The sequence below is a fragment of the Lissotriton vulgaris genome, chromosome 1_2 (assembly GCF_964263255.1).
Source record: "Lissotriton vulgaris chromosome 1_2, aLisVul1.2, whole genome shotgun sequence".
NCBI classification, from domain to species: Eukaryota; Metazoa; Chordata; class Amphibia; order Caudata; family Salamandridae; genus Lissotriton; species Lissotriton vulgaris.
The window spans coordinates 138,292,911-138,302,049 of record NC_141686.1 but is presented as its reverse complement, the minus strand read 5'-3'; positions in this window follow the sequence as shown (position 1 = coordinate 138,302,049).

Genomic DNA, 9,139 nt, shown 5'->3' with positions numbered 1-9,139 from the left:
AAAACAAAAACTTTTTTTATACAAAAACAATTGGCCTAGAGTTCAGTTCTTGAGTGTGTGAATTCATTTGCTGAGTGTGCTTGGTATCAGAGTGTCCTCTGATACTACCTTACTGCTTGACCACTCTACAACAAATAGAGAGTAAGGGTCTATCTAACTTTAACCTCTGCCTACCTCTGGGGTTACTTGGAATCTATACACACTATACCTCATTTTGTTGTGGTATACATAGAGCCAGTTTCCTAAAAGATGGAACAGGCAATTATACAAGCAAATGTAGGTACGAGGGGGAATGTGCCCACTAGGCACATTTCTCTCCTCTCACCTGCTCTCGTTGTTTGGTTCTTTGGCAACCCTTCTCTAGACTATGCTGTAGTGTAGAAAATACCTTGGTAGGTTGTCTACACCTCTTGGGCTGGTTAGGGTTTTCCACACAGGCAGAGCTTCAGCAGGTCATCGAGCTCAGTACTAGAGTTGATGAAATGGGAAACACAACTTCATATTCAGGAAGTACAGACATAGTAGACATGCTAATCAGTTTTGGGGAAGGCTTCCTTGAGCTGCAGTAGATCTCCAGATTTTCACCATACTTGGTAGTTAGGCAGCACCTCACCACCAGTCAATGTGAGAAAGGCAGCTCCTCTGCTAAGGCGGAGGAGCATCGCCCCACTGCTCTCAGAGCAGTGGAAAAGTGGAAAAATAAAATGATACAGGTATCATTTTATTTTTCGTTGCCGTGGGGCTGGGTTAGGGCAGGGCAGGGCAGGGCTGGTGACACAGGGAGGAGGAGTGGACTGTGCACACCAAGGGGCTGATTACGATGGCATTCGGAAAGGCTCAGAACGGGATTCGTATTCAGACACACCGGGGTTCGCAGAAGCAGGTTCGAGGGGAGACAGGCCTGTAGGGCTGGGGCCAAGTCAGTGGGCATCTTCCTCTTGTTAGCTGGCTGCACAGCTGTACAGTCCTTTTCGTTTCTGAATCCAAGGAAGCAAGGTTCAAGGTGCCCCCTAAAGACTAGGTTTAGGAGCGTTACAGGTAGGTAAAGGGCAGGGAACAATGAGTCCCTTCCCTGGGGTGGGTACACCCCCTATCGTGCCACCCTCCAGTGGGAGGGGACAGGAGCCTGTCCCTGGTTGGTTGGGTCACCCCATCCTCAAGATGGCGCAGACTCAGAGTTGTGCTTCACCTCGCCTCCCTCAAGGGTGGAGTAGGCAGAGGTGGGTACACATCTTTCCCTCACTTGTTTTTCCCGCCGGCTCTCCCGCCCAAAGTAGAGGGATGAACAAGTGGGGACCAGTAGCTGAAAGCAGCAAATGGTCTGGGGAGGCTCACAAAGGTGGCATGCCTTTGAAGCTTCCCCTTCGTGAACCCTGCCCATCCTGGGGGAGAAGGCTTGGCACCTCGTCACAGGATGTGCATTGTTTCAGGCCCTGAGAGCAGCAAGCTCTCGACCCGGGGGTCTAGAAACATGTATGTTGGTGGCGGCCTAAGCAGCCACTCAGTCGCGCCACTAGAAGTTGGTTGAGTTTCAGGGGGCATCTCTAAGGTGCCCTCTGTCGTGCATTTTACATTAAATCCCACACTGGCATCAGTGTGGGTTTAATGTGCCTAGATGTTGGATACCAAACTTCCCAGTTTTCAATGTGGCCATTATGGTGCTGTGGAGTTTGAGATGACAAACTCCCAGCACCATATACTCTTAATGGCAGTATTGCACTTACAGTGCCCAGGAATGGACTTGAGCACTGTAGGGGTACATGGCTCATGCACCTGTACCCTAACCAATGGCATAGGGCACCCAGCTAGAGGGGTGACCGATTTATGTCAGGGCAGTGGTTTGTGGGCATGGCACACAGGGATGTGTGGCATGTCGACTCTTCACTTTGTTCTGCACCAAGACACGCAGCCTACAAAGGCAGTGTTTTGAGTGTCAGGGTACAGGCCCCCTAAGGGTGGGACAATACGTCCTGCAGCCCTTAGAGGCCTTCTCTGGTCACAGTACCCTGGGTACCTGTGGTACCATTTACCAGGGGCTGACATGTGGCCAAAGATGCCAATTGGGTTTAGGCTTCAATGCAATTTTAGGAAAGGAACATAGGCCCTGGGTACCGGATTAGCAGGAGCCCAGGGAACACTCAAGTCAAAGAACATTAGCAATTCAGCAAAAAGTGGGGTCATACCATGCAGAAAAAAAGTGTTACTTACCTGTACACTATGGTTCTCCTGTATTATCTTTCATAGATTCACATGCTTGTATCTTCCCCGTCGCCATGGTGTGAGTCTCCCGGTAAAAGAATAACCATAGCAGTAGATGAAAAAACTGCCTGGAAACCATAGAGTAGTAAAACAATAGGCAACCTCTCCTCATTATGTGGTCCGAATTACAGCCAATCAGCTGCCAGCACCAGCACCAGCCTACACCATTCCAAGCAGAGCCACCATACCTCATATTTCCAACAGCCCAAGAGTGAGCTTTGTAAGAAACTAGAGATAAAGGTGGTCTACCTAGAAGAAACGGGGAAGTGGGCGGGCGCATGTGAATCTATGAAAGATTATACTGGAGAACCATAGTGTACAGGTAAGTAACTCGTTTTTTCTCCAGTACTGTATCTTTCATAGATTCACATGCTTGTATCGGAATAGATAGCAGTCCTTTTCTAAGAGCGTTTCTAGGCTAGACACCCTTTGTCGCAGGGCTCTGCGCCGTAAGCTTTTTTTTTTTTTTAAAAGACTCATTAAGAAAAGCATGTAACAACTTTTGTCATTAAGAAACCTTTGTGTATAAACAACATTACAGAAAAATAATTGTAAATTTAAAAAAACATGTACCTTATTTAAAAAGGTGTCGTAGAACTGCTTGTCCCACAGCTGCATCTGCTTTCCATTCTGTGTCCAGACAATAATGTTTGATAAATGTATGGACATTTGACCAAGTTGCTGCTCTGCATATGTCTGGAAGCGATACGCCTGCTAGCAATGCAGTTGAAGCCGCTATCTTCCGTGTATCATGAGCACGTACTTTTGTGCACAGAGGTTTTCCCGCTTTTTCTTGACAGAAGACGATGGCGGATGCATTCCATCTAGGGATGGAGGATTTTGAAAGAGCCAAACCTTTTCTAGGTCCTGAGTAAGCAATAAACTACTAATTTGATTTACGAAAAGATTTTGTCTTTTCAATGTAAAACTTAAGACATCTCCCAATGTCCAAAGTATGAAGAGCTTTCTCTGCCGCAGTGATAGGATTCTTGAAATACGTAGGTAGGATCACTGGTTCATTTAGATGAAAGGAATAAGGTATTTTAGGGACACATTTTGGATTAGTTCTTAGCAGCACCTTATTCGATCTGAATTGCATGAAGGGATCTTGAATTGAAAAAGCTTGAATTTCGCTGACTCTCCTGGCTGATGTGAGAGCAAGAAGTAATGCTACTTTCCATGAGAGAAATTGCAACTCAGCCTTGTGAATTGGTTCAAAAGGTGCTTTCATGAGCTGTGACAAGACTATGTTAAGCTGCCAAGGAGGCGGAGGACGTTTAGTTGGAGGAAATTTTCAGAATAAGCCTTTCAGGAATTCTTGAATTAACCTTTGAGACCAAAGAGATGGACATCCTGGAGATCAACGTTATCTGGATATTGCTGCCAAATGGACTTTAATTGAAGAATGAGAAAGTCCCGATCTGGCTAGTTGAAGCAGATCTGGAAGAATTTGTTCCGGTGAGGAAGTAAAATGATGAATCCTATGTGCAAGACACCAGTTACAGAATCTTTTCCATTTTGCTGTGTATGTCTTGTTAGTAGACATTGCTGTAGAACTTGCCAGGATTTCACGACATTCTTGAGGAATATCTAGTGACTGAAACTCATGCTCAAAAGGTTCCAAGCTGACAATTTTAGAGAGGTCAATTGCAGGTGAAGAACTTGACCCTTGTTCATGGAAATCAGAGTTTGGATTATTGGGAACTGTATCCTGGGCTCCACTGACAATTGGAGAAGCTCTGTGTACCAAAATTGCCTCGGCCAGGCTGGGGCTATTAGAATTATTTGGCAAGGTTCTGATCTCATCTTTCTCAGTATCCTCGGAATTAGAGGAAAAGGAGGGAAAGCATAAGCAAACATCCCTGTCCATCGGAGAGGAGGAGCATTCCCCCCTTGAACCTTTGTGGGAATCTGCTTGCATAATGTCTGCACTTTTTGTTGCTCTGAGTTGCAAACAAGTCCAAATATGGTGTGCCCCATAGATAGAATATCAGATCTAGTTGGTCTTGATTCAGTTTCCGCACATGGCGGATGATCTGCTTAACAAATCCGCTCTTGCGTTGTCTACCCCAGGAGCATGCTCTACTTGCAGAGCTATGTTGTGCCGAAGAAGCCAAGTCCAAATTGTCTGTGCCTGCGCAGATTGGGGCTTTGATCTTGTGCCACCTTGCTTTCGAAGATAAAACATCGTCGTAGTGCTGTCGGTCCTCACCAAGACCGATGAACCCTGAATTCTGGGAAGCAAAGCTTGAAGACCCAGGAAAACTGTTTTCAATTCCAAGAGATTGATGTGAAGTTTTGCCTCTTGCTGAGACCAAAGACCTTGAATCTCTAGGTCTTGCAGGTGTGCTCCCCAACCATGCAATGAAGCGTCTGATGTCATGACATAACTTGGAGATTGAGGTTCGAATAGCAGGCCCTTTGTCAAGTTGCTCCTGATACCCCACCATGACATTGCTTATTTGATTTGAAAGTTGATGACCAACTTGTCGTCGAATGAACCTAGTGCTTGAATACTTGTTTGTCTAGGGATTCTTGAAGTGGTCTCATATGCAAACGGCAGTTGGGGATCAATCGGATACAGGATGACATCATTCCCAGTAAAGATTTGAAGATCCTGATGGAAGTGGACTTTTTTGATTTTATGGATGCTGTCAGATTTAGAATGTTCGTTACGCGTTCTGCTGGAAACGCTTTCACTTCCTGAGTTTTCAATATTGCTCCGAGGAATTGAAGAGATTGTGTCGGAGTAAGAGAGGATTTTTCTGTTTATCCGAAGGCCTAGTCTTCGGAAAAGATTCATACAGATCTGTAAAGGCTTTTGTGTCTCCTGGTACGATGGTCCTTTTATCAGCCAGTCGTCCAAATAAGGGAAAATTTGGAGACCTTGCTGCCTTAGATGTGCTGCGATCGGAGCCATACATTTTGTGAAAACCCTTGGGGCAGACTTCAGGCCGAAAGGTAAAACTTTGAACTGGTAATGGTGCCCCGCCACCATGAATCGGAGATACCTTTTGTGCTTCTCGTGGATCGGAATATGGAAGTATGCATCCAAAAGGTCTAGAGAGACCATGTAATCTCCTTTGTGAAGTAAAATAAAGATTTCCTGTAATGACAGCATGCGGAATTAGATTTTCTTTATGTATTTGTTCAGATCTCTGAGGTCCATTACCTGCCTCCATTTGGAAGATTGTCTCTTCTTTATTAGGAAAAAGTGCGAATAGAATCCTGTCCCTTGTTGATCTGATGGAACTTTTTCTATTGCCCCTTTCATTATGAGGGATAAAATTTCCGCTTTGAGGGCTGCAAGATGGTTTTGATTTCTGCAGAAAGGTGGGTGATTTGGAGGTTTTTGTGAGAATCCCAGGGTGTGACCCTGTGAAATGATGTCCAATACCCATTTGTCCGATGTTATGGACTACCAATGCGGTAGGAATTGAGAAAGGTAATGGAACTGATTGATACGAGACGGTGTCGGAGGCGCCTGAAGAATATCACTGTCTGCGACCAGAATCCTGCTTTCCTCTTGACGCAGATTTTCTCCTCCCTTGTTGCTGAAAAGATTTATTAGAGGATCAATATTGTTGATTGGAGGAGTACTGGCGGTAACTCTGTTGATGGTACGGTTGGTACCTATTTGATTGAAAAGAGGAAAGTTGTTGAAAATGTCCTCTCAATCCTAACGGCCTTGCTGCAAAGATCCCAAAGATCTAGCAGAATCGGTGTCGGCTTTCATACCTTGCAGTGCCTCGTCAATATGTTTTTCAAACAGGCTTTCTCCATCAAAAGGCATGTCCATGATTTTAGATTGGACTTCAGGCCTAAAGGATGTTGACTTGAGCCACCCTTGCCGCCGAGGAGCAACAGTTCCAGCCATTTGCCGAAAAGCTATAGACACTATGTCCATCGCTACATCTATGGACTCAGATGCTGCTCTGGCTCAATCTTATAAAATTGTATTTGCTTCCTCCTTTTTATCGTCTGGAAGATGTGACAGGATTGGTGCGATGTCAGACCACATCTGCCTGTTAAATCAACTAATAAGTGCCATTGCTTTCGCCGCTTGGATAGATGCTGCTGCCATGACTGCAAAGCACTTACCAATACCATCCATTCGTTTACCCTCCTTATCAGGATGTGCTGTGCAGTTTGTAATCGGATTTTTGGAGTGTCTTTGTGCCGCTTGAGTCACAACCGACTCCGGACGAGGATGTCCAATTAGACATGCAGGCGCCGTCTCTGGAGCGTATTTCTTATCCAGTTTAGGAATTGAAGTTGGAACTGATCTGGATTTTTCATCAATTTTATTCCTTGATCCCAGATATGCTGGATAATCGGAATAGCTCTGAGTTGATTCTTTGAAGTCATAAAGGAAACAATCACTTTCTTTAACCGGCATAGAAAGCTCAAACCTTTTAGCGGCTTTTTCAATTAGATCATGATCATCGTGGAGATCTTGCTTGAGGTAATAGGAACACAGGAGAAGTTGGAACGATGTATTGGTCCCATTCATCCCCAACCACATCATCCTGGGGAATCTCTCCTTCCTCAGCTTGATCGTCATGATCAGAATCCATTAAGCCATCCGGAATATTTATTACTTTCGGAACGTCAACATGTTGAACTGGAGGAGGGGACTGAACCACTGGTGTTTCTTTCACAGGTTGAGAAACATTTGCAGTAGTAGTAGTAGGGACTGGAGCGTTATCCTCCGGAAAACGACGGCACTGACATAGCCTCCTCTTGAACATTGGGACTCACTTCATCTTCATCCTCATAATGATAAGCCTGATGATAAGTCTCCTAGCGCTTTGAGCCTCTTACTGGACGATCTTTAAAAGAGAAGTGTTCTTGAACTTCCTGAAAATCTTCCTCTTCGGAGTCTTGACTTAATATGGAGCTGCGAGGGACTACAGGCAACTCCATAAGGCCCTTCTTCAGATTCCTGGCAATCCAGAATAGTGGATGGAAGCAATGGCGAAATCTTGGGAGTGGAAAACTCTCCTTTTTTACTCGTCGACGGGACAATCCTCTTTATGGATATGTAAGTAGGTATCATCGTTGGAGATCCAACAGCAGTCACCGTCAACTATTTTCTCGCCGTCGACGGGACCAATGATTGCATCGTCGATGGGATGGTCGCCGACGAAGATCTTGCCGTCGACGCAGTCGTCGTCGACGGCTTCGTCGGCGATCTGACTGGAATATCTGTAGATTTCGACGACGGTAACGACGATGGAGCCTTCTTTTTTGAAGCAGGCTTGAGAGGAGTTGGAGGAAGAGAAGAAGATTCACCTTCTTTCATTTTCCAGCTTTCTGTCTCTTCAGATCTCCTTTTTCCTCAGAGGACTCTCTCTTATGCTTTTTAGAGGTGTGTCCTTTGGCTTCACCATCAGACTCGGAGTCTGTAGGTTTTTTTCTTTTGAAGCCATAACAAAAGACGAGCTTCTCTATCTTTAAGAGTTTTAGCAGAGAAGGTGCGGCAATATTTGCAGACCTTAGGAACATGATTGGGATACAAGCATTCCTTGTGTGGGTCCTCAGAAAATAATCTGGCCTTGCCACAGGATCTGCAAGATCTGAAAAGTCTCTTCTTGAAGCCTTCAGGCATAGTAAATAAGCTTGAAAAACCAGTACCTTACTTCCAACTGTAGAAGGTCAAAAGTTCAGTAGAGAGAAAAACTGAGCTGAGCTCAGGGAGACTCCTTCTCACACGAAGGCGGTTGGAAATCTGAGGTATGGTGGCTCTGCTGGGAATGGTGTAGGCTGGTGCTGGCAGCTGATTGGCTGTAATTTGGACCACATAATGAGGAGAGGTTGCCTATTGTTTTACTACTCTATGGTTTCCAGGCAGTTTTTTCTTCTACTGCTATGGTTATACGTTTACCGGGAGACTCCCACCATGACGACGGGGAAGATAAAAGCATGTGAATCTATGAAAGATACAATACTGGAGAAAGAGGGCACTTTCTCACACATCTACATACCAGACACCGTCCAGAATGGAACAAACATGGGGCCCATCACACACCTATGAAAGACACTAGCATCCACTACATTGCAGCAAAGAAGTAAATCACCTGGCTAGCCTGCAAGCTAGACAAAAATAGATATTTGAAGAGCACCTGCATGGTTCTAGCAAGGAACCTTGTGCCAATAGGCGAACCTGCTTACTGCCATGTAAGTTAGACAGCAGTTTGTTCCGTATCCATTCTGACATAAGTTCTCCTAATGTTATAGGCAATGACCCGGATCCACCAAGACCTGCAGGTCACAAGCCATCCGAATAATAAGGAACTGGCAAATATAACTCATACAAGTAGTCCACATAGTGTGTAGATAGGGTTCCCAGTGTTGCAACTTCATTCTTGAGTTATTTTTTTATATTATTCAAGTTGAGTGATTATACTTGACTGCCTTCTAATTGCATAACACATATTTTGTAAATTTATATTTTGAGGTAGTTAAGAGTCAGAGCGTTGTCCGAATGGACTTTGTCATCTTTATTGCAGCTGTGAAAATTGTAATGTGCCTAGGCTCAACTTTCTCACAAATCTGATTAGAGTTCGGCATGCCAAGTTACTCGAACATCCAAGGGTCCTTGAAAAACCAACTTTCAATTGTAGACTGATTACACTGGGCCTTAGTTAGTGATGAACAGCAGCAATCTCACATTGGACAATGATAGAAAAACAGAGACTTCAAGGATCAGGAATAAAGCCCGACACTGTTCTCAACTAAGCTAACACTAGTGTGACATGCTCTCATTCTAGTATGTTCATTTGAGATCTTTTCTGAATAGTGAATATCTGTATCCATGTACATTCATGTTGATTAGACTTAAACATATTACCATAAACAATATTTCGTTAATCTAATA